Raw genomic sequence first — 25,126 nt, forward strand, 5'->3', positions numbered from 1 at the left:
AATGTTCGGTATAACGAATTTTAATGTCGCAAAGAAGGGCTCCGCGTGCTCCAGATTTCGAGTGCAGCAGATTTTTTTTATTTTTTTTATCGAAAGTGCAATGTTTAAGAATTTTTTTGGCGGAGAGTTTGGTTTGATACAGCAATTCCATTGGGCGTGGAAAATTTTTGAAAAGAGCATGAAAAAAATGTTTCAAACTCTGTCAATCACTGAAAAATTGTCCGATTTACATTCGGTTTGGACAGGGTGGCTTGTTTTTTTGCGTAGAATTGATTTCTGAAATAAAAAAGTAGGGGTGCCATTTGAAAAGTTAGACTTACGCGTGGGGCACCCCCGCCCCGCGCCCCTCCCGCGGTTTGGGAAAATGTCGAATACGCCAAAAGGTGTCCCCCTCGATATAAACGAACACGTCTTTTACCGTTTTTCGAAATTTCGACGCGTTCGGCAGATATTCAAGGTGGCTCGTTTTTCGTGAGACACCCTGTAGATACTAAAAATAAATTAAGTTCCTCTTTGCATGAGAACTTGATGTTGATTGATGAGTTAACAATTTTAAAAGAGGAGATAAGGGTTTTGAATGAAAAATTACATTATGTAAATAAAGTAGAGGACACTTCAAATCTTTCAAAAAACAGCTTAACCAAAAGGAACAAAATGTTATTAGACCAAATTGACACGCTTAAAAATGACCTAAGCAAGGTAAATTCCGACAACTATTCCCTTCAAAAAGCAAATATAGGCAAACTTAAGCAATTAAAATCAAAAAAGCCAAAACAGAGTCAAAAATTGGAGTTTAGCTTGAGGAACACTTTTATATTTAAAAAATTTAGGAATACAGGAAATTCAACGGCGTTTCAACAGGTAGTCCTTCATGTTGGTAGATTAAATCAATTAAAGGAAGAAAGTGCCAAGGCGAGGAAGGGAAAAAAGAAAATAATTATCCTAGGTGATAGTCACTCTAGAAATTTTGCCAAGCATTTGCACTTAAACACAACAAACTTTGCCATAGAATCATATGTACACCCAGGTGCGGGTTCAAATAAAATACTTGCAAGTGCAGACTTTCCGGACCTATCCAAAAATGACTGTGTACTAATCCTTTCGGGTTCCAATGACGTTTATAAGAAAAGTAGCAGAAACCTTGATAGTATAAGTGCAGGCAATCATCCTATCATTTCCTTTGCAGCTAGGCATAAACATACAAATGTAATTGTTTCTGCGGTACCCTATAGGAGGGACAAAGCACCCTCTGATGCTATGAATCAACAAATCTATGATTTTAATTTAAGTTTATTTGACCCTGGACAAAAGAATGAAAACTGTACCTTCTTCAATAGGATGTGTTTTGCTATTGGGAATGATTATTGTAAGGACGGACTTCATGTGAAAGATAATTTCAAACATTTGATGGCGCTTGAGTTGACGTCATTCCTCAACTTTCATCTAAACTAAACTCCTTTGACAATGGAAATGTTAATTTTTTGCGCTCTGAAATTTTGACTTATGAAAATAACCGTATCAAAAGTATAAATTCGCCTAAATTCTTCTTCTTCTTCTACTAACGACTATAGGGCATGGCCCTGTTTGTCAAGCCTTCGAGTGCCGAGCACAAAATATTAAAAATATAATAATTATCTGTAAAGATTCGTCAATTCAATAAAACAAATAGCAACAGGAACATTCAATCATCTTCAGGAGAAGAGAGCCAGCTTTGTGCCCATCTCCTAGGCGGTCGTCCAGGCAGTCTTTTCCCTATGGGTTGTCCAGTCATACAAACTTTTACCAGACTCTCTTCATCCATTCTGTCAACGTGCTCCGACCACATCTTCCTCCTCATCCTAGTCCACTTGGCTACATCTTGCACATTACAAGCATCCCTGATGGACTCGCTGGTCTGATGATCCCAAAGTGCCTAAATTCCATTTACTTAATCTAAAAGCTGAGGCTGCTCTATCTAAAAACCAACTAAGTGTATTAAATTTTAATGTCAGAAGCATAACCAGAAAATCTAAATCTCTGAAGCTTCATACTGAATTATCTAAACTGGGTCAGTTCCCCGATGTAATCTCATTGACTGAACATTCGTTTAACAAGATGTCACCACGCCGATCATCGACTATCAATGTACTTCTTCATACAGGGTTATCCAAAAGTCACTGACCACCCCTGTAACTTTTTTCCAAATCGAGATAGAAGTTTGAAACTTTGGGAATGTTCCTCGGTCTAAGGTAGCAACTTTTTGGTCCCCCCAAAATTTTGGGGGGCGGCCCCCCTTAAGGGGGGCGGGGGCTAACTTTTTTTTTTAAAATGGCAACCCCCCCTTTGTGATACCTCATTCGAAAGATAATAAAAAAAGAAAATTTTTGGCGCAAACCACAGGTCAAAATGTTCATTTTTGACAAAATGGCGGCCGGTCAAAGTTCAAAATGGCGGAAATTTGGCATCTCTGTTGTTTATAGACGGATTGGTGTGAAACTCGGAATCCTAGGGTTTTTCGGGATGAGAAAAACGATTCTGGCATTGGTTTTCCAGAAAAGTCAGTCCTTTTCAAAATGGCGGCGGTCAAAATGGCGGCCTCGAGCGGGAAGTGAATATTTGGGCTGCATATCGTTGGATTTGCATGAAACTTGGTATATGGGGGTATTTCGGCACGAAAAGAATGAATCTTTCATTGGATATCTGAAATTTTGACAAATTCCAAAATGGCGGCGGAAACATTGCGATAAATCAGTTTTACGGCTCTTTACCGATGGATTAGCATGAAATTATTTGATATTTCAAGAATCTAATGAAAGATTCCTTTTTATCCAGCCAAAAACCGCCAGGATATCATATTTCATGCAAATCCATCGGTAAAGAGCCGTAAAACTGATTTATCGCAATGTTTGGTCGCAATGGTCATAAATCGATTTTTTCGATCTTGAAGGTTCGACTTTTTTTCGTTTTTCGTCTCTCCTCTCTTTGGAATCGTTGCTACGTGAATAAAAACCTGTTGAGGTGATTTTCCATGAAATTCTGCATCTACCACACTTTAATTGATCTTGGGGAAACGATTCGTTCGTGAGTTATAGCGATTTTTCTGCGCGTTATCGGTTACGCGCGGGCGGCTTATCGGCGGCGCTCCATCCCGCGCGGGCAAGGCAGAGGTTGTTTCACCGCTAGGGCCTTATATTCATGCCGTAGGCTGTAATTATCGATATTTTCTCCTCCCCCCACCCTTCCCCTGCAATACATATTTGTTTAATACTTCGTTATACAGGGTATCCCAGACCACCCGTAACAGGTCTTTTTCTCCGTTGGTTTAGGTCGTACGAAGTGGGGGGCCGCGGGATTGAATAGGGAATTGACCCCAAGGAATCCGAATTTCATGGTCCCGATGCCCCCCTAGCCACCCTCGGGGGGTAAAAGGGGGAGGCACAATGTCTCCCGACTTTGGGGATCGTGACTCCCTCATTACCTCACAAGGGGGGCTAGGGGGGCATCGGGACCATGAAATTCGGATTCCTTGGGGTCAATTCCCTATTCAATCCCGCGGCCCCCCACTTCGTACTACCTAAACCAACGGAGAAAAAGACCTGTTACGGATGGTCTGGGATACCCTGTATAACGAAGTATTAAGGTGATTCGATGGACGCCATATTTTGTGTCAGAACGGTATGCGATATATCGCATCAATTGGTTCCATATTTTCAGCTACTCGTCATTTTTCTCCTATTTTGAGATCGCACTTCTGTTGTCAGGAGTCTAAAGCACTCACTTACCAATTTTAACAAAGAAATTCAACGTAATAAAGGCGTGGTTTTTTCAGAGAGAAAATATCGCATTCGAGTGCAGTTTCGATATCAGTATCGAATGCGATGTTTTCTCTCTGAAAAAACCACGCCTTTATTACGTTGAATTTCTTTGTTAAAATTGGTAAGTGAGGCTTTAGACTCCTGACAACAGCAGTGCGATCTCAAAATAGGAGAAAAATGACGAGTAGCTGAAAATATGGAAACAATTGATGCGATACATCGCATGCCGTTCTGACACAAAATATGGCGTCCATCAAATCACCTTAAACAAATATGTATTGCAGGGGAAGGGTGGGGGGAGGAGAAAATATCGATAATTACAGCCTACAGCATGAATATGTATAAGGCCCTAGCGGTGAAACAACCTCTGCCTTGCCCGCGCGGGATGGAGCGCCGCCGATAAGCCGCCCGCGCGTAACCGATAAGCCGCCCGCGCGTAACCGATAAGCCGCCCGCGCGTAACCGATAAGCCGCCCGCGCGTAACCGATAACGCGCAGAAAAATCGCTATAACTCACGAACGAATCGTTTCCCCAAGATCAACTAAAGTGTGGTAGATGCAGAATTTCATGGAAAATCACCTCAACAGGTTTTTATTCACGTAGCAACGATTCCAAAGAGAGGAGAGACGAAAAACGAAAAAAAGTCGAACCTTCAAGATCGAAAAAATCGATTTATGACCGCGATAAATTACGCAACCTTGCAAACAGCATTAATATTCTTGTAGAGAATATTTTTTGACGTTTTTTAGCTTAAACCGCAACACTTACACTCAAACCGTTCGTTAGATATCGATTTTTAAAGTTTTAAAAAAATTGCAATTTTGCCGCCGTGCCCCCTCCCTCCTAATTATTCGAGGGGGCTGAAATTTTGCCCAAGCATCCGGGACACTTAGTACAACATTTGAGCAAAGTTTGGGCCAAATCCAGGGGGGGGGCCAAAATCGGCGTTTTTGGAACAACCTCTTTACTAAATTGTGTTTGCTTTTTTGTAAAAATTTCAGAAATCACTTCGAACTAATTTTAAGGGGGGGCTCGGACCCCCAAATACGTCAATTCAAAGGCCATTCAATTTTCCAGTGAAATAAGCCAATTTCCCCTGGATTTGCCTCCACATTATCTCAGTAAGGTCAAAATCAGTTCAACATTACGTTGGGCAAGTCCCCAAATTTCAGGAAAAGTGAAAAAAAAAACGAAATTTAAGATAATTAAATTTAACCGTTTAAATTGGGTTTTTTTTTAACTTTTCCTGGTTTTTGGGGACTTGCCCAACGTAATGTTGAACTAATTTTGACCTTACTGAGATAATGTGGAGGCAAATCTAGGGGAAATTGGCTTATTTCACTGGAAAATTGAATGGCCTTTGAATTGACGTATTTGGGGGTCCGAGCCCCCCCTTAAAATTAGTTCGAAGTGATTTCTGCAATTTTTACAAAAAAGCAAACACAATTTAGTAAATTTTCTCGTTTTATTTTTTTCTTTACGATGATTTGAACCGGAGTTGTGATTTTTTGAAAATAGGTCAAATTTGACCTTTGACAGTATCATAGCTCGATCAAAAATTAACATATTGATCTGCGGTTTGCGCCAAAATTCTTAGTTTTTTATGGTCTTTCGAATGAGGTATCATAAGATAGGGGTTGCTATTTGAAAAAAAAAAGTTGGGGGCCCCCCGCCCCCTTCCTTAAAGGGGACCAAAATTTTGACTCCCCCATAAGATAGTCCCCTTTGAGATAGGAGCATTCCCAAAGTTTCATTTTTCTATCTCGAGCCGTTCAAAAGTTAGCCGACCGTCCTGGAACTTCTGGCCCACCCTGTATATGGTGATGATATATGATGGTGATGATTCATCGTTACTCACACGCCATCCGAACATCACGCTCGAACAACACGTTCATCGTAACACGCCATTCCGACTGCAGCTGATCACAATAATTCATACATTGGATACCGAATACATACATTGGATAACCTTCGCCTTGCGCATGCGCACTACCCTCTCAGGTGTGACATTACAGTGATTGCCAACCTGACTGCACTAATACTATATTTCACTATTACAACTCCCCTTTTTTTCCTTCTTTTTTTTAAAACACAGTTTGAACATACAATTTGTCTCTAATTTCTTTACTTAGTTACATAATCCCTAAGATAATTTTGAGGTTTTCTAATTATTTGCTCTTCTGTAATAATTCTGCCTCGCATTAAACCTCTATCTCGCGATTTTACATGATACTTTCTGGAATCCCGGTAATTTACATTTGAACTTTGAGCAACTCGACTTTGATAATCGGAACTAATGCTTTCTTGTTGATCCTTATTCGAATTTCGATCAATTTGAGAAGTACTTGGACTTTCAAATAAAAATTGGATATCCTCTTCTAACTCATTTTCTAAAGCCTTTGATTTTTGTACTTCTGCTGTTTTTTCCACTACGATGCAGCTGTCCTTATTGTCGTCTGTTTGAGGTTTTTTCAAGATTTTATTACCACTATTTAGATTATTTTCCTTCTGACAGTCTTTTCTAGGTTTGATAAATAATCGATTTCTCCTGTATTCCTTTCCATTTCTACTTCCTATTACATAAGATCGGGGTTGTTGACATTTTTTAACAATTTTGCCAGGTTCCCACGCATCTTTCCATAATTTTTTAGAGAATACCTGGTCTTCTGCTTGGAATTCTGATAATTCTCCATGACCTTTGTGACATTTTTTCATTTCCTCCACCTGTTCAGTTTTCAAGTTAGGAAATGTCTCGTATGGGACTGCTTGTGGTTTTAGCCTAGATTTATCGACATACATTTTTGTTCTTAGATTACGCGACTTTAAAAGTTTCGCAGGGGAAGGCATTTTGCCTTTAGCTGAATTTCTAAAATTTAACAAAGCTATGTAAGGATCTTGCTTTGATTCTACACATTTCTTTAACATTCTCTTCAAAGTTTGAATTGTTCTTTCAACTAAACCATTGGATTGAGCATACTGAGAGCTAGAAGTTTTAAATTTTATTGACCATAGATTACAAAATTTAATAAATTCCTCAGAATTAAATAGAGGCCCATTTTCAGGAAAAATAATTTCAGGAATTCCATTCCTAGCAAATATGGATTTTACCTGTGTTATGAGGCTACTGGCCTTGGTACTACTGATTTTTGCTAATTCCGGATATTGAGAATAGTAATCCACTATCTCTAAGTACAGATCTTTGTTGAATTCCATATAATCCATGCCTACTTTTTGATAAGGATAATCTGCAATTTCGTGGGGAAGCAGGCTTTCTCGTTTATTTTTGTTCTGAAACATATTACAGACATTACAATTTTGTGCTTTTTCTTTAATTTATTTTGACATGTTCGACCAGAAAATGAGACCTCGGGCTTAATTCAGTGATCGCTGTATACCAACGTGACCTTCATGCACAATTTCTAGCATTCGCTTTCTTTATTCAGATGGAATTACTACTGCTAAGTTTTTATAGAGAGTACCATTATGGTACCTATGACAGTTCATCTCTACAGTGAAAATATTGCTTTAGCTCACCTTCCACTTTATCTGGCCACTCTGATCTACAGAAATCAGTTACTTGCAATAAAATTGAGTCATTATTATCCATTGATCTTATTTCATCTAGTTTTTCCTTTGATGTAGCAAGATTTTTAGTTATTAAACTTATGTGTAAATTAGTTTCACGCTCAATTTCTTCTATAATTTCAGCTCTATTAATTGAAGCACTTAAAAGGATGTCTGATATATAGATTTGTTTTCCCGATACATGTTTTACTTGAATGTTATAGCGCAACAATTTTAGTCGAATTCTTTGTAGAGTTATGGGACATTTACTAATTTCTCTTTTAAACATTGTAATTAATGGCTTGTGGTCTGTTTCTACAGTAACTTTCGACAAAAACAAATAGTCATGAAACTTACTACAATCAAATAAAATACCGAAGCATTCTTTTTCAATTTGTCCTGCTTTACTTTGAGCTTGTGTTAATGTTGAAGATGCATATGCGGTTGGAATGTTATTTTGCATTATTCCTGCCCCTACAGCGTCTTTTGAGGCATCAACATTGAGCGTTATCGGTAAATTTACATCGTAGTACGCTAGCACCGGAGCTTCAGCTATTAAATCTTTAACTTTATCAAATTCTTCCTGATGTATTTTTTCCCACTTAAAATGAACTGTTTTCTTGAGCATTTTACGCAAATTTGGGATTTCTAATTGAAGATTTTTAACAAAACTGGCAAAATAATTTATCATCCCTAAAAACTGTTGCAGCTGTTTTAGTGTTCTTGGAGGTTTTAATTTTTAGATTGCTTCAATTCTTTTGGGATCGACTCTGACGCCATCTTTTGACCAAACATGGCCTAAAAAATCAAAACTGGGTTTGGCAAATTTACATTTTTTTAAATTAAATTTCAGACCTAGCTCCTCTGCCCTCTTGAGTACTTTTTTGAGGGTCTCATCAGGTGTCTTCTTATCTCCATCAATCAAAAAATCATCAATATAAATTATCAGATTCGGAATGTCTCCAAATAATTCATACATTTTGCTTTGGAACATTTCACTTGCACAAGTAAGACCAAAGGCAAGTCTCAAAAATTTGAATATCCCAAATGGAGTGGCAAAGGTTGTTAGTTTAGAGCTTTCTTCGTCTAATTCTAGGGCCCGAATGGCTGATTTGGCATCCAATGTTGTAAATACAGTTGCATATTAAGCGCTCAGCCGATAGGCAGCGCTTTTTGATTTCGACTTGCCTCTAGAGTACTAGTATACTAGTGCTAATTCGTTTAAATGGCGCACCAGCTCGTCGATGTGTAGGCTTTTTGGGGGGTCCAGTTTTAAAATAAATAAAGCTGTGAAAACCGTATTTCATGCTTTTAACGTAATGCGCGGGTAGTTTCGATCGTTTGTCTATAAGAAAATTCCTTAGCAGTAGAGTAACTCTTATCAAAATTGAACGTTGAAAACAAATGAAGCCTAAAAAAAACGCGCCTGATGAGCTCAACGGTGACTATCATTTTCGGGAAACGAAAAAACGCGTTTACGGTTTCCTTGGTAACCTTTGATTGCTATCAGCTGATGTTTTATTTCCATTTCCCAGCCAAGTCGACGGAGTTTATACTTCCTTTCTTCACTAAATACATTGACTAACACCTGAGCGCGTTTCTAATACTGTCGTATTAGAACTTTCCCGCTTGTTTTAATTTTGCTTTAACATCATCTAATGTTGGAATATAATGTTTTGGCGTTATAATTTCTTTATTTAAGGCATGAGGATCTAAGCAGATTCTTACGTCTCCATTCGGTTTTGACACCGTTACAATTGGATTTACCCACTCAGTAGGTTCCGTTACTCTTTCAGTTACTCCTAATTGCATCATCCTTTGCAGTTCTTTCCAAACTCTCCTACGCAATTTATAAGGAATTTTTCTCGGTGGCTCATCTGTCGGTCTCGCACTATCATTTATTTTTATTTTACACTTGCAATTTTTTATGTGACCTATTCCTTTAAACACTTCAAATTGATGAACTATTGATTTATATTCATCCGCAATTACATTAACTTGTTGCAGTACACCTAATTGCTTACAAGTTTTATAACCTAATATTGGGGGTTTATTAATTTCTGCCACAATAAATTTAATTACACGGGCTTTGCCCGCTTGCTCATTAACACATTTGAGATTGCACTCACCAACGACTTGCATTTTTTCTTCAGTAACTGAAGTTAATTTGACATTAGTTTTAAGGATGGGTCTTCTGCCTATTATTCTTTTACTTAAATTAGCAGGGATTACATTCGGTTGGGCACCTGTATCAACTAAAAAATTTGTATAGTAGTCATTGACATTCAGAGTTACATACCACTGATCGTCCTCCTGCTTGGATTCGATCGCACCAATGAATAGCTCCGGACCTTCATCTTCCGAATAGTAATCGTCGCTATAAGTCAACTCCTCATCCACCAGCCTCACTTTTCGCTCAGCATACTTGCAAACTCTTGAGAAGTGATTTGACCCATTGCAATTGTCACATTTTCTCCCAATGGCAAATGGACCTTCCAGAATAATGATTGATATTTCCACAGTTTTTGCACCTACTGTAGTTTCCCGTCCTTCTTGAGTCATCGGCTTGCATCTAAGAAGAACCGCACCGCCAATTTGATTGTCCCTTGTGATTCGGACCACTTGCATACTACTTTGCACTGTTGGTAGTTCTTCGATGACTGCGTTGCTCTGCACTTTGCCTTGCATTATCTTGATAACGTCTGTTGATCTCTCCAACTACAGGTTCATTGTCATCCATTTTTTGCACCTGACGCCTTGATTCATCAAACGTTTTGATGGTTTTGATGACATTCTCTGACGTCTCATCCTGCTTCATCAATACTTGGATTCTCACCTCTTCAAACTTCGGAAGCAAATTTGCAATCATAATCGCTTTGAAAATTTTATCCCTTTGATTGTCTCGGTTACAGGCCAGGCTTAAATTCTTCAAATTAGTAACAAACTCGTCCAATGTCACAGAACCTTATTGCCGGACCGTGCCATCATTTTCACATGAATAGATGTGTTGAGATGAACCTATGATGGGGATCGATCATTTCTTCATAAACTCATTTGACTGGGACGTCATCCCATCGGGTGGACAGTCCATGGATCTCCTTCCGCGATTTGACTTGCTAAAGTAGCAAAAGTTCATAATTACCTCTTAAGAAGATCATCGGTGGTGTAGCAGGGGTCTAAAAACTGCTCAACGATAGTATATTTCGAGTTCCGAATCGCAATGATCCAACTCGTGTTTTTTTCTTATACTTTCATCGCATATAAATTTCTCTGATGTTTTTGTTATATTCTCTCTGATTACATATAAGTAATCATATCCTCATTTCATTTTCTTTCCCTTTCCTTTTTCCCTCTCTGTAGCATCTGTGTCCATTAACAATTATATTTTAAAATAGCTTTCCCTTAGTACCTATAGAATTGATGCCTCAAACGGAATCAATTGTTTTAATGACATTTCCAGCTAAATCATGGGTTTTCCCAGGAAGGCAGCCTCTTGTCCCTTCCGGACTCTATTGTTGCCAGATAAGTTGTTTTTTTAACGCACTTGTCTCAATTCAAATCAATGTAAAATATTCACATTTATCGCACAATCTGGCAACCTCTCGAGTGAAATAGAAAAAGGTGGAATCGCTGAAAGTCTCCATCCTTCGAAGTTTATATTAATGATGATGATTCATCGTTACTCACGAACACGCCATTCCGGCTGCAGCTGATCATGGATAACCGAATACATACATTGGACAACCTTCACCTTGCGCGTGCGCACTATCCTCTCAGGTGTGGCATTACAGTGATTGCCAACCTGACTGCACTAATTCTATCTATACTATAAGCTCCAAGACCTCCTAATTTTGCGAAACTGGTAACGCTTAGTTCCAGCGTTCTACCGGGCCGATTTTCATGATTTTTGCGGCTATCGACGGGCAATTGTCTCTAGATAAGCCAACTTTTTTCAGATTTTCAAAATATGGCCCAGGTTTTTTTATATCACGTGGTAAAGTTGCGAATTCTCCCATTTAAACAATGTAAATTTATACTTTTTGTCATAGTTCGTTTGAGCGTTCTACCGGGCCGATTTCCATGATTTTTGCGTAAATCGACAGGTAATAGGCCCTAGATGAGCCCGCTGTAATCAGATTTTGGAAAAAGGACCCAGGTTACTTTAAAATCACGTTATAAAAGTGAGTGAGTTTACAGAATGCTCCGGGACTGCTACCGCTATGCGCGGGAGGATGCGCAGTGGTTGAAGAGGTTGCGCAGTAGCTGTGTAGCCTGCGCATCAGCTCTACACTTATCTACACAAGATTCGCGCGGTTTGCAGTAGAATGAGCGGTGGCCGAATCGTCTAAGACGTTGGATGCGTCTACTTTCCGCTATGGTATCGGTGTGGGTTCGATCCCCGACTCATACGAGACTTAAATAGAACCAGACTATCAGTGATCGTTGTTTTACTGCAATATTTCATCAAGCAGTCATTCCAAAACGCGTCCTTTTGACTTCAAATTTTTTTTTCGTTATTCACCAAAAACAAAAATCACTTCAATCTAAAAGTAAAGTGTACTTCATATCGTAATTTTTTAGGGGAAAAATAAAACCAACATTGATAGGAGGGTACGAACAGGGCCGCGAGGGCCCATTGATGGCGCGGAGCGCCTTCAGGGGGCGTAGCCCCCTAGTATTTCACTATTACAACAAAGACTTAATTAGGAACACGCCATTCCGGCTGCAGCAGCTGATAACCGATCACAGGTAACCGCTATGAGCTAACCTTCACCTTGCGCATGCGCACTATCCTTTAACGTGTGGCATTACAGTGATTGCCAACCTGACTACACTAATACTAGATTTCACTATTACAAAACATAACAAACTATTCAAGTTTCTATCAGAGGCTTGAGAACAAGTAGGAGAGTCACAGCGTTACATTATCTTTCACTTTTTTTTAATTCTTACTTCCCGATCCGCAAATACATTGGTTCTTATGAGATAGAGATCCGAGCAAAATTACGGGTAGACATTTTGATATTAACTGACTTCATCTAGTCTAAACACCTGTAGGCACAGTAATGCAAAATTTCCAAAAAATTGAAGATTGCCATTGAAAGGAAAACTTGACGGGGCTGTCGCAGCAATATGCGGTAACAAAGCTCATCGCATTCGATGGCTCCCGACCTTATCTCGGAACAATAAACTCGGCGTGCATAGGTACTAACGCAAGTAGCATTTTTCAACGGAAAAATTGCGATATATCGCGATTTTATTAGCGATAAAATCGCTAGAGTCATCAACTTATGAGCGATTATCCTCGATTTCGTTGCAATAAAATCGCGATTTTATCGCCCGGCAATTTATCGCGATATTATCGAAACAAAAATAACGATGTACGGCGATTTAATCTCGATTTTATCGAACAAAAAATTACTATGCATACCAATTGACACGCCATAAATCGCAATTTTTTATGCGATAATATTGCAACCTATATAATCGCGGTAACCAACCGATAAAGTCGCTATTTATCACGATCACTGCTATTTGGGAAGCTCCAAGACCTCCTAATTTTCCATAACTGGTAACGCTTAGTTTCAGCGTCCTACCGGGCTGATTTTCATGATTTTTGCGGTGATCGGCGGGCAACTGTCTTTAAATAAGCCCGCTCTATTCAGATTTTCAAAATATGACCCAGGTTTTTTTTTTTTTTTTTTATAAGTAGGTATCACGTGGTAAAGTTGCGAATTCTCCCATTTAAACAATATAAATTTATATTTTTTGTCATAGCTCGTTTGAGCGTTCTACTGGGCCGATTTCCATGATTTTTGCCTGAATCGACAGGTGATAGTCCTTAAAAGAGCCCGCTCTAATCAGATTACCCAGGTTTTTTTTTTAAAATCACTTTATAAAAGTGAGTGAATTTACAGAATGCTCCGGGACTGCTACCGCTATGCGCAGAAGGATGCGGAGTGGCCGAGGAGGTTGCGCAGTGGCTGAGAAGCCTGCGCATCAGCTCTACTTATCAACACAAGATTCGCACCGGCCACACACTCCAAGACGAGCGATGGCCGAGTCGTCTAAAGCGACGCGTGCTCATCTTTGTTAATCCGCGATGTAGGCTCGAATCCCGTCACTAGTATTTCTTACCATGACCTGAAAAAGTTTCTTACTTTGCTTTGCTGCAATGATTCATTAATCAATCATTGCGAAACGCATGCTGTTGACTGCAAATTTTTCTTCTTTTTTATTAAAAACAAAAATCATTTCGTTCTTGAAAGGAATTTATATCTCATATCGCATTTTTCAGGGGGAAAATGAAACCAACATTGATAAGAAGCTAAAAGAGAAACAAGCGAAGATAAAAATCGGAAACGAAAGAAAATTGAAAAAAATATAACTAGATAAATAAGAAAATTGAAAATAAAGAAAAACTAGACAGCGTCGATAGTGTATGAGGCTCTACTTTTGTCAAAGTTTTGCCAAGATTTGTTACACAAATTTTATCATAAAAATATGAATTTTATTAACGCTGCGGCAACAGAATAGGGCCGCGAAGCGGCCACTTGATGGCGCGGAGCGTCCTCAGGGGGTTGGGCCGCGTAGCAGCCAGGGAGCGTAGCCCCTTAATACAGTTTATCCATCAAGGACCATCGAACCTCGTCGCACACGGGTGCATCACCTCTAGCTCAACGGATACCTTTTTGGCGAAACTGTCTTCCCATACACTCGTTGCTGGATTGCCTAACTAACGAGGGTAAACCATGGTTAGTTACACCGATCGATCTGGCATTGAAACCTACGAAAAAGGATCGATGAACAGGGTGTTCGCAACGAACACCTTAATAATCGATTCTTTACCATAGCTTCAAATGGGTAAATATCGATAACCGATCATTCACTCCACGCCACTGCTCATTACTCATTTTCCTTGACGAGTCAATACTCACGTGTACATAGTTCACTTATACCATTGTACTGCCACACCCAAATTATTTATTTAAGATAAATTCATTCGAAAACCACCTATGTCCCACGAAAACCCTCATATTCACCTAATGGAGATGTAATTGCATGTGTGAGGAATTTGCGATTTGACTATTCATTCTTCCGTAAACTTTCGCGCGAAACACGATGGTGCCACTGGTTTTCTCTGAAATCAACTTCGAAGCTCAAAAAAATATCTCAAGTTGGGGCCAAAATGGAGGGGATATCTCACGCTATCCTGAGAGTCCACCTCTACATCAAGAGAAACTCTTTATGCAAAGATAGGGAGCAAATACATTGACAGGGTTGCCGTGTTTTCAGTTGTGGAGTCCCCAAATAAATTGGCAGCCCTGTCAATGTATTTGCTCCCTATCTTTGCATAGAGAGTTTGTCTTGATGTAGGGGGGACTCTCAGGATAGCGTCGAATATCCCCTCCATTTTGGCCTCAACTTGAGACCTTTTTTTGAGCTTGCAAGTTGATTTCAGAGAAAACCAGTGGCACCATCGTGTTTCTCGCGAACTTTTACATAAAACCCAGTAGTCAAGTCCTCACACATACAACATCTCCATTCTTTTCAACGTAAATATGAGCAATGTCGATGCTTTCCGACAGAACTTTGTTCAAAATTAACTCGTACCTCCAGTCTTCATTCTTGCAAAGGTACCGTTTTCTCTCTCTCTCCCTCCCCCTCCCCCCTCTCCCCCCTCTCTCTCCCTCTTTCGGAAACAACCTGTATTCCTCTCAAACTTTATTCAGTTACTTACCTCCCTTCACTAGTACTACGTAAAGATTAGCGATTAAGAGTTACCGCGAAAACCTTGTATAAGTAATAGACGCGGATGAAGTTGATCGATACAAGTTAAAACTTGACGAAGGATGGACTGGACAATTTTTAAGAAATTGCATTATTGGAAATAACGGATATTCATGAATAGCATGCATTAAGTTTTTATCGAGATCAAGATGCTGTTGAGTTTTAATTTTATTTTGCACGGAGTGAGCATTCGTGTAATGTTCAGCGATATGTCTTTGTATTAAGAATAAGTGATCCATCATCAAAGATTTTAGTTTTAAAGTCACGCACGGAGGTTCCCTCATACCCCGCTAGTTACCTTTTTTTCGAACGCTAAAGTAGTAAGGGAGGGGGAGAGAGGGGGAGGGAGAGAGGGGGAGAGAGGGAGAGAGAGAGGGAGAGAGAGAGGGAGAGATGAAGTAGCTATCATTGTCGGGACTTAGCGTCGTCTACGGACCGCACTGTCGGGACTCCCTATCATTGTCGGGACCTCACTCAGGTCCCGACAGTGTTTTCAGGCAAAAGTGTTGACAAACGTAAAACAAATTTTGATTATTATACGTCAACCATTTGCCCCACGCATTCCTTTCGCGGCTCGCGCCGCGCTATTCTTTTGTCTGTCCGGTCGAGCTGCGGCTTCTTTTGTTTCTTCCACACAATATCCCTGATGCTATGGGCCTTTACCTAAATTTATCATGAATGGATTCTCATGCGCGGATCTTTTAAAAATGTCTTTGACGGAGTTCACTGCCCTGGAACCGAACACCCTGGATTCCTTTAACAGCAACTCATGCTGTAGCATCGGCACCGCGTAGCAGCGTTTTCGAGCAAGTGGGCCGGGGGTGTGTGATCGTCTATAACTCAAAGGGTGCAAATCCCACAATTTTTCAAAGAACCCGAAAAATTTCAAAAATAAAATTCCGTTAAAATGAACATTGCTGCATGTCTACGAACGCAGAATTTTGATCTGGATTCGGTGATTTAAGTGATAGCGCTGTTATTTTCATTTACTCCGGAAAAACTAACGCTTTCCTGGACAATGTTGAGACTGTAAAACTGGACAGTGTACTACGTAATTCATGTGATATGCCTATGAATGCCTCATTTTATTCCATTCATTTCAGGGGGCCTAGACAGTAAAGTTTAGTGTGCGTATCGGCCGTTAATTGAGGAGTTGATCAATTTTTGGAAAAGAGGGGGGGGGGGGGGATTGCCCCGCGATTCCTGTGTAACATCAACACCACCAATTTCACTGTAATTGCAAGATTTTTATAAACAATCGTTGGCATCCGTTTTTTTCAGTCGAGACGGTAATTCTAGGTTCAGTGGCGTCGTTGATGACGTTGCCATTTTCACCAACTCGGTAAACATCTATATTATACAGCTACAAGCAAAATCTTGGAAGCACTATTTCTGACGAACTGCCGGACCGATAAGGATGATCTTTACATGTATGTCATCTGTAGTAGATGTAGATGTGCAAAAAATTATGAAACCCCGAACTTTTAATGTTGTAGAGCTTTTAAAGCTCATGTCACTTAAGTCCAATGTTAATAGCGTGAGAGATATGTCGTTTCCGCTAGAAACGTCAAGGTGTGGGATTCTACCTGAGTGACTCGAATAAACAATAAAACAATGGAAAAGCTCGTGAAGGGCTCCTCATTCGAAGAGTTGAGGAACGGTGCATCGCTCAGGGTTCAAGGTTCAAGGTCCAAGGTATAAGGTTTTTACTCAATTTTTCCTGCATTCTTCCGGCTTCGATTTGTGGCATTGGTCAATTTACTTGATGGCTGAATTTCTATTAATATTTACAGCAGATAAACAGCAGATACGAAGTGAGAAGGCAGGCGCTGCGTCGCGTCGGGACGGACCAAATATTATTAACTCTTAACGGTCGAAATCCGATTTTTTTTAAATTAAGTATTTAAAAATAACATAATAAAAAGAAATTTCTCCAGTAAGTGGACTGTGAAATTATGTACATCCAGCTATTCCTCATCATTTACAAATCTGAGTGTTACGTCAAAAATTTTGAAATCGATGCAGCTTGAACACAAAATGGTGTATTAAAATGGAAGAACATTTTTGCCTATGCATATGCGTATAGAGCCCGCGAAGCGGGCCTGAGGGAGCGAGGCGCCCTCTCGGGGGTTGGGCCGCGTAGCGGTCAGTGGGCAGGGCCCCCTAGTACAGTAAACATACTCATTCCTGGGACCCTTTACTTTTCCTTAATTATCCTTTACTTTTTGCTGCTATGTAAATAGGCAATTTTACGAAATAGCTAAAAAAAAGGTAAACGCTTAAATCTGATAACGTCGACCCGAGTTATACGATTAGCTAGCTATCCATAGAGAGGTATGATGCCTGTTTTCAAATTTCTTTGCTGATGATTTCTCAACCTGATTTTTACCCCAAGTTTTACCCGTGACATCGGCCTTCTGACGTAAGGGCGTATCTCAATTTCCTCGCAACCCTGCTTTACATGTAAACCCATGCTTTTTGGGTCTCATTCGTGAATCGAGATACGCCCTCACGCCAAAGGAGCAACGATGAGTTTCAAACTAGAAAGTATTTTGTACCTACATTTTGTGCGTAATTCTTGTAAAATCTGATCGAAATCTTTAACGTGATTTGGTGTATGTATATTTTCTTCCATTCAATGAGATTATTTCCTTCTCAGGAGCTTCTCCAAGACTTATGCTTCATTCACAACTGAATCCTTTCCCTAAAATGCTGAACTGTATACCCATAGTGTGATCACGATACACTTATTTAATTTACGATTTTATATGATCATTATTTATACAGTTATTACTTTGATGTGCTGCACGTTTCTTTTTGAGTGCACCGAATGGTTTACATGTCAATGAAAGCTCAGTCAAAATCCCAATTTTAATTCGATTTTTTCTTCTTCCCGTTATCGATTTTAACTATTTCGCCTTCATCCAGCATTCTTGCAAACGATCATGATTCTGAACTTACATAAATAAATTTGTTTTTTAAGATTAATACAATAAAAATATTTGCAAGAATTAAAGAAAGAAAACTCGATTGAGTTTTCGCCTCCATTAATCAATATGTTTGCCTAAATATGAGGCAATGCCAATTGGCCATGTGTCTCCTACTTTCCACCTTAAACATACTAAGGTTCTTGGAAGAAAACTCTATATGAGGCAGTGGACGGCACGACGACGCGACGCGACGTGGCGTTCCTCCTCCCTGATATGATCACAATAAATCACGTCGGAGGAATCGCAACTGAATGCAAGTCATTGAGGATAGGCGTTCAATGACGTAAGTACAGTGCCAATGCCTTTGACTGGCCCCAGTCAGGTGACCTAAAATATTTGCGGATGGAACCAAGGAACTGGCTGTTCCTCAGGTAGTAAAAAGAAAAGGAAATCTTGAATAGGCGAGGGGCCGAGGGGTCGCTCGCTGCGCTGCACCGAGCGCCGCGCCGCCGCGACGTCTTTTGGTCCGGGCTGGTGTTATGCACTTGATCCCTGATCATAGGAACCTAAGAAAGGGAATCATGACCCGATTTCGCACGGCTCTCCTGAGAGTCCAGAAAAAATCCATGGTTTTTGAACCATGTTATCAGAGTTCCATGAAGTCATTTTTTGCCCAAAGAGAATGGACTCCTGATCTTCTCTGATATAGCTTGGTTTTTTACCCACGAGGCCATAATTCTCAATTTTTATTAGGTATAGCTTGATTCCATCATTTACACAGAAAATTCAGTTTTTTAGCTCTTTTCAAACGTAAGGCGGGAAAAATCATAAGTGCAGCCATCTCGCGGGCTAGATTCACACTTCCCGGGGATTTACAGTCTTCTGAATACCGAGCTGAAATGTGCTTTTTGCCCATACTGCTCTCTGGAATCCCAAGATTCTCTCCAAAAACCTCTTTTAGTAAGAAAGTCCTGTGAATAAAACCCCCCCTCCCCCCACCCATGAAGACGCCGAAGATCATGATACGACTCTTGGTCCTTAGTCCCAGAACCAGGCATCTCCTTCGATTCCAATTTACAGAAAAAATCATGTTCTGAACGTCAACGGCGTACAGAAACTTTGCAAGCATGTGTTACCATTTTACCTCATTTCAATTCCTAGACACAAATTTTAAAAAAAAACATCTGGAAGTTCTTTAAAAACTCAAACGCAGCGTTGTTATTTACACCCTCTCCAGAAAAACGAACCCTTTTTCAGAAAATCCTGTGTTAGTATTTTGGACATCCAACAAAACTATTCCTCGTGATATGTCTATTAGTGCATGAATATTTGACGGAAGATGAAGCAAATAGAGGATAAACTTGCCAGCCGAATCAATATCGGTATTTTGCGATCGAAGGGTGTAAAAAAAACCCTACCCTCGGGGGCGAGCGCATTTCGTGGGAAAGGTCGATGTGGCTTCACAGAGATTTTCTGGTATTGAGCAGCTACATGCGATCAAATTTTTCTTGAGGATAGGGATAGCCCCCCCCCCCCCCCCCCGGCCCCAGCTAGACATGTGACCGTCATGCCATGCTCTTGACAAGGGAAACTCGGGGCAAATAGATTTTGAGAAAATCAGCCCCTTCTTCTAGATATTGTATGCCGCTGAAGTTCATCAGCGCCATTTTTTAATATAGTCCACGTGGGATGAGTTCCAGTCAGAGACCACAACGCTCATATTCAAGTTGCCTCGGCCTTACGAATGAAGAGGAGACTTCACCGGGAATTACCTCGGTATTGAAATCTGGACGGGGATCGGAACGCGTAGCCCGCTGTCAACCCCGGGGAAAGGCGGGAAAGGATGTGAAACGCATGCGATTAAAATCAGGACCTCGGATCGGTCTCTTTTTCGATGGAAGTGAAATCTTGAGTTAACTATCCACGGCTGGAGCATTTGCTCAAAATTAGTGATTTAGAGTACGTCCGTGAACCTACCTCCCCCCACCTCCCCCAAAAATAAAATTCCCACCATCAAGAAATTACTCACCTTTTGCTCAGGTGGAAAAACAACTTTTTAGCAATTGCTCACCCCCTCCCCAAATTCAATTCAAAATTCCCCATAGACCCCCGAAAAAGCCAGCCTCCGACATTGCCCGATCGACTTCAAACCGGTGTCCAAAACTTGCCCTTGAATTGATCAGAATTGCTCGCCAAAAATTGGGAATTGCTCACCTAGCATTTCCTCTAAAATAAGAGTGCCAAATTCCGTCTGGAAAAATGCTAATGTTTGCCAAACGGCGAAATGCCGCATACAATTTTCATGAGTTTTTATTGATGGAATGAAATGTGGAGTAAATTCCACTGCAGCGCCACTTTCATTCAATAAATTTGAGTCGTAAGAATATGGAGTTTGATTTGCTCATATTGCTCGATGTGGAACCTAGAAGATTCTAGACCCCGTCACTTTTTTATGTTAGGGCTGGATTTCGAAGTTTTTTGTCCCTAGACGCAGTCCAATTTGCGGATCTCTCTCTGGGAAGAGGGATGCGTTGGTTTTTACTCTCAGGCGAGGATGGTTAAAATGCCACCATTAGTAAGTAAAATGCGAATTATGAACCGAGATAAACGCAGTTTCAAACTTCAAGGTCAATTCAAAATTGACCATGGAGGGCATACAGAGGCTCACAAGACTGGCCAACGACAACCACGTCACATTGGTGTGGGTTCGTGGGCACACAGGTGTGAGGGGGAACGAAACTGCTGACCGCTTAGCTAAGGAGGCATCAGAGGAAAATTACATCGGACCAGAACCAGTGTTTGGACTGACCAAAAAAGGATTCAGAACAACAGTGAGGGACTGGGTGATGGAAGAGGCGAACAAAGAGTGGCAGAATGCCGAAGGCATGAGACATTCCAAGCAAATGCTGGAAGGCTACTCAAGGAAAATGACTGCAAACCTGTTGCATCGTAGCAGGGAGCAGCTAGGTATACTGTCGGGATTACTGACAGGACACAATCTCCTGCGGAAACACATGCACAGGATGGGTATCTTCAAGGATGAACCAAAGTGTAGGCTGTGTGAGGTAGAAGAGGAAACTGCAGAGCATATCATCTTCGACTGTGAAGCTCTGGAAAAGAAAAGACAGGACATCCGAGGAGATAACTCCTGGGATGACTGTCTAGCACCTGAGTTAGTTGCGGGCACTCTCCTCAAACTTGTTGAAGGGGAGGGCTTCTGGGACTAACCAGGAACCAACAACTGGGCACAATAGATCGAGAGGTCGCAGTGCATGGGGCAACCCACCAGAAAAAGGAAAAAAAAAAAAAAAAAAAAAAAAACGCAGTTTGAGAAATTTTTTGGCGGATGTTTAACGGGAACGTATGGGATGAGAGGGGTAGTGGAGGATTTTTTGACGTGTGCTCTTTGGTGGTGAGGACCTCTTGGCGCAATTCCAGTGTGCTTATATGATAAATCAGGCCCTGACTAAAAATCATCCCGGTTATGTCGGAGAAATCTAAGTTCTAGAGGACGGAGTGAAATGTTCTATTAATTATCCTCTAACATTTGAATAAAGTTTGATATTATTTCGAAGAAGGCCAGAGATACATGAAATATCTCAAAAAATGATTTTTAGTATTTTTCAGGAAACTAGTAAGAACTGAAGAAATTCAAGTTAGCGCCTAAGCGCGCCCCTAGAACTAGTATATCTTTCGCTCCGCAGTCGCAGGAACCTTCCGAAGCGCAGCGCGCAGCGTGGCCACATCTCTCTCCGGTTCGTTTCCTGCCCATTGAAACTGACGGTAAGATTCACGCGCGACGGCAACGCAAGAAAAATCCGGACGGGAGATCCGGCGCTCCTTGCGCGGGATTTTTAAAAGTCGCAGGTAGCCGGAACCCTTCGAAGCGCAGTGTCGCCACATCTCTCTCCGCTTCGTACACTGCCTATTGAAACTGACGGTAAAATTCACGCGCTGCGGCAACGCAAGAAAAATCCGGACGGGAGATCCGGCGCTCTTTGCGTGGAATCTTTAAGCAGAGATATTGATCCTGATCATTTATCAGGAGCCTTTTTGAGGAGCGCCGTTGCGTTTAACGGGTTCCAATTCTAAATCAGAATGTTAACTTATTCGGAAAGTCAAATGAATAGATACTTGACTTCCATCTCAAAAACAATTACAATTTTCCCACTTGTCTGGGTCAAAACTTATCATAAATTTGACAGGACTATATTGTAAGAAATGTTCATAAATGTGTAAATTGTATATGATTTAAAAATCCCCGAAATCTAATTGAGATTCACCTCACTCTAATGCGCATTCTACACTCCTCCACATTTTAATTACACAATTAAAAATTTTCCCTCACATTTTTCGTTAGGTTTTGATGCTTCATTTGAAAACAGTACCCACACAAATGCTTTCTAAAAATCGCGTAACCGCCCTGATTGAATCCCAAGACATGAACATTTTTTAGAAGAGTCAGTCAAACTGTAGGGTTAAAATCAGTCGCTAGCTTTAACGCTTTACACTCTGATCTTATTATTTTGCCTTCCGCTGTCAAAAGTTCACTTTTCAAATCGTCTTCGTTTCCTGAATTCTTTTCTTTATAAAAATCACTTAAAATGTCTTCAGTCTTTTGTTTCAAAAATATTACATTTTCTATGCCCTGAGAAACAGTAGGAACAAGTTCATTATTGAAATGACAAGTTTTCTTTTTTAATTATGCTTTGTTGAATACGGCTCCAATTTATGCTTACGTGCAAAATTTCTCCATTTCATTCTGAAGTTGCAGGAGAGTGCAAAAATCATGCTCATCACACAGTTTTTCGCAGATTTTAACAACCTCCAAAAATGTCTCATTCTTCTTTGGATCTGCAGTTCGACCTGCCGATGATTGGAACCGTTTGACCTTTTTATTACCTACTTGATGATGTAATAATTTTATCGCTTTGCTTTTTTGTCGGATTATCATGCGAGAAGTTTGAAAATTTACCGTTTAATTTAAAACTTATAGATGTAGGTGCAATTTTTCCTTTTAAAAAGTTACTGTATCAGATTCGATGATACACATGCATCTGCTGCAAAATGATCGCTTATAGACGACGATTGACTTACAATTTCCGTAACCCATTTATCGTTCCGTTCATTAAAAACATTTTGTTGTGAAGAATCGCGTATGTGTGTAAAAAATGCCTTAGAAATGCGTGATTTTTCAATAATGTTAATGTAATTAGGGACTCGTTTCAATAGCCGCATGCATCTTCCGAAATAGTCGATGGAAATATCGAGGACTATCATTTGGCTTCATTCGACCTTTTTCCATTTCCACATGCAACAAATTTCCGCAGAAAATCCCTCATTTTCAATCAATATCTGTTTTTTTTCTTTACTTTTTTGGCAAGATATTTCTTCCCAAATGCGTGAAAAATCAGTGACAGCGGCACCCAAGAAGTCAGCACTGAGGTAAGAGGCACTAACTTGATAGGAATCACTTAGGTCAGTGATCATTCACTGAGGTAAGTGACACTTGAGATCATGAGACGGATTTACGTAAGTGTTCGGTTTTTGTGTTTTTGCCTCCATCGCCTTCTAATGCAAGGTCACTCCTTACGGTACACCACACTACAAAAAACCAACGTGCCGCTCCTTTTTGTCTCTGACCTCCATTGTGAGGGTCCAGGGTGTTTGCATTGTCCACCTTCGAACTGTGAAGAGCCTCTCGCTTCTACTTGCTATACAAACAATAAAGACTTCACGCTAACTCTCGGAAACTCGCGATACCTAGAGCCGTTACTTGTCTGGGTACCTTGGAGTTCATCAATTTATACTCGCTAAGCCATTTTCACTGTGTTTGAGACTATTTCATTAGATTTGCTGCGTAAATGTCGGCTGGAATTTCTTTGAGGGGTTGATATTAGCGGCATCTATTTCTGCCTTGATTATCCCTTGTCAGAAGCGTCGCATAAAAGTTGATTTGCTACATAATATTGAGATTCTTGATTTTGGTGTAATATTTACCCCATCAAGTGGCGCAACTGAATCTTCGCATAACGACATATCATCTCGGGCTCACCCTAATCAATTTGACTTTTGATTTCCCCCATCTCGCGGAGATATATCAGATTTGAGTGGGGATAATTGAACGTATTCGAGCTAAAAGAAAGTACGTGCAAATTATAAACGACAGAGGGAACTAAGTACCACGAAAACTCTCTGCATATTATGTAGGGTTGCCATAATTTCTTCATGCTCAAATTCTCTGACCTTCCCTAACTTTTGCCTGGCCATTTTTGCCATTCTCTGACTCCAAAATTTTCGGGTTCCGACTTTCCCTGACATTATTGGAATAAAACTTCCACTTTTATTTTTTTCCTTTAAATTAAAATCACTTCTGCTAAAGCCTAAACAAATTTAATTTCTTGAATTTTTGTTTCAATCTCCTGACTTTTCCTATGGTCGCCGCAAATTCCCTGACTTTCCCCGTTCTCTGGACCGCCCGCAACCCTGAAATACCCCTTTGATTACCCTTTTGATTTAATTTATTTTCACGTATACTAGGGCCCGCACGAAGGATGATCCCTGAGCCGCGGGTATTTCTTGCAAACACTGGCAACAGCGACACCCCGGCCCGGACCGAGTCTCGAGTTCGCGGACAATGCCGAGCCGAGCCACAATCGAACCCTAATTACTTACGCGTAATTTCCAATTTCACCCTCCCGCTAGAAAAAACCAAAATTTGTTGAAAGTTGTGTAACATTTTTTTAGCAAGTGTTTCCTTACTCTCCTTTAAAACATGAGTAAAAAGAGGCCTCGTTTATAAAAATCGGTCAAATAGCAGCAAAGTTACAGTTCGAGATACGATGTTTTAAATAAAAATTGGACTTCGCTTCAAAAAGAAAAAGGAAGGAAAAAATACAAATTGTATATTGCAATTATATATGATTTAGCTCAGAATTTTACGAGTAATCCAACCATGTAATGAACGAAGAGATTGGGGCAAAATTACAAGAATTTGATCTTTTACGAAAGGGCTTCCTATGAAGAGTTTTGACCTGAAGATAGGG

The sequence above is a fragment of the Bemisia tabaci genome, chromosome 2 (genome assembly GCF_918797505.1).
Source record: "Bemisia tabaci chromosome 2, PGI_BMITA_v3".
Lineage (NCBI taxonomy): Eukaryota > Metazoa > Arthropoda > Insecta > Hemiptera > Aleyrodidae > Bemisia > Bemisia tabaci.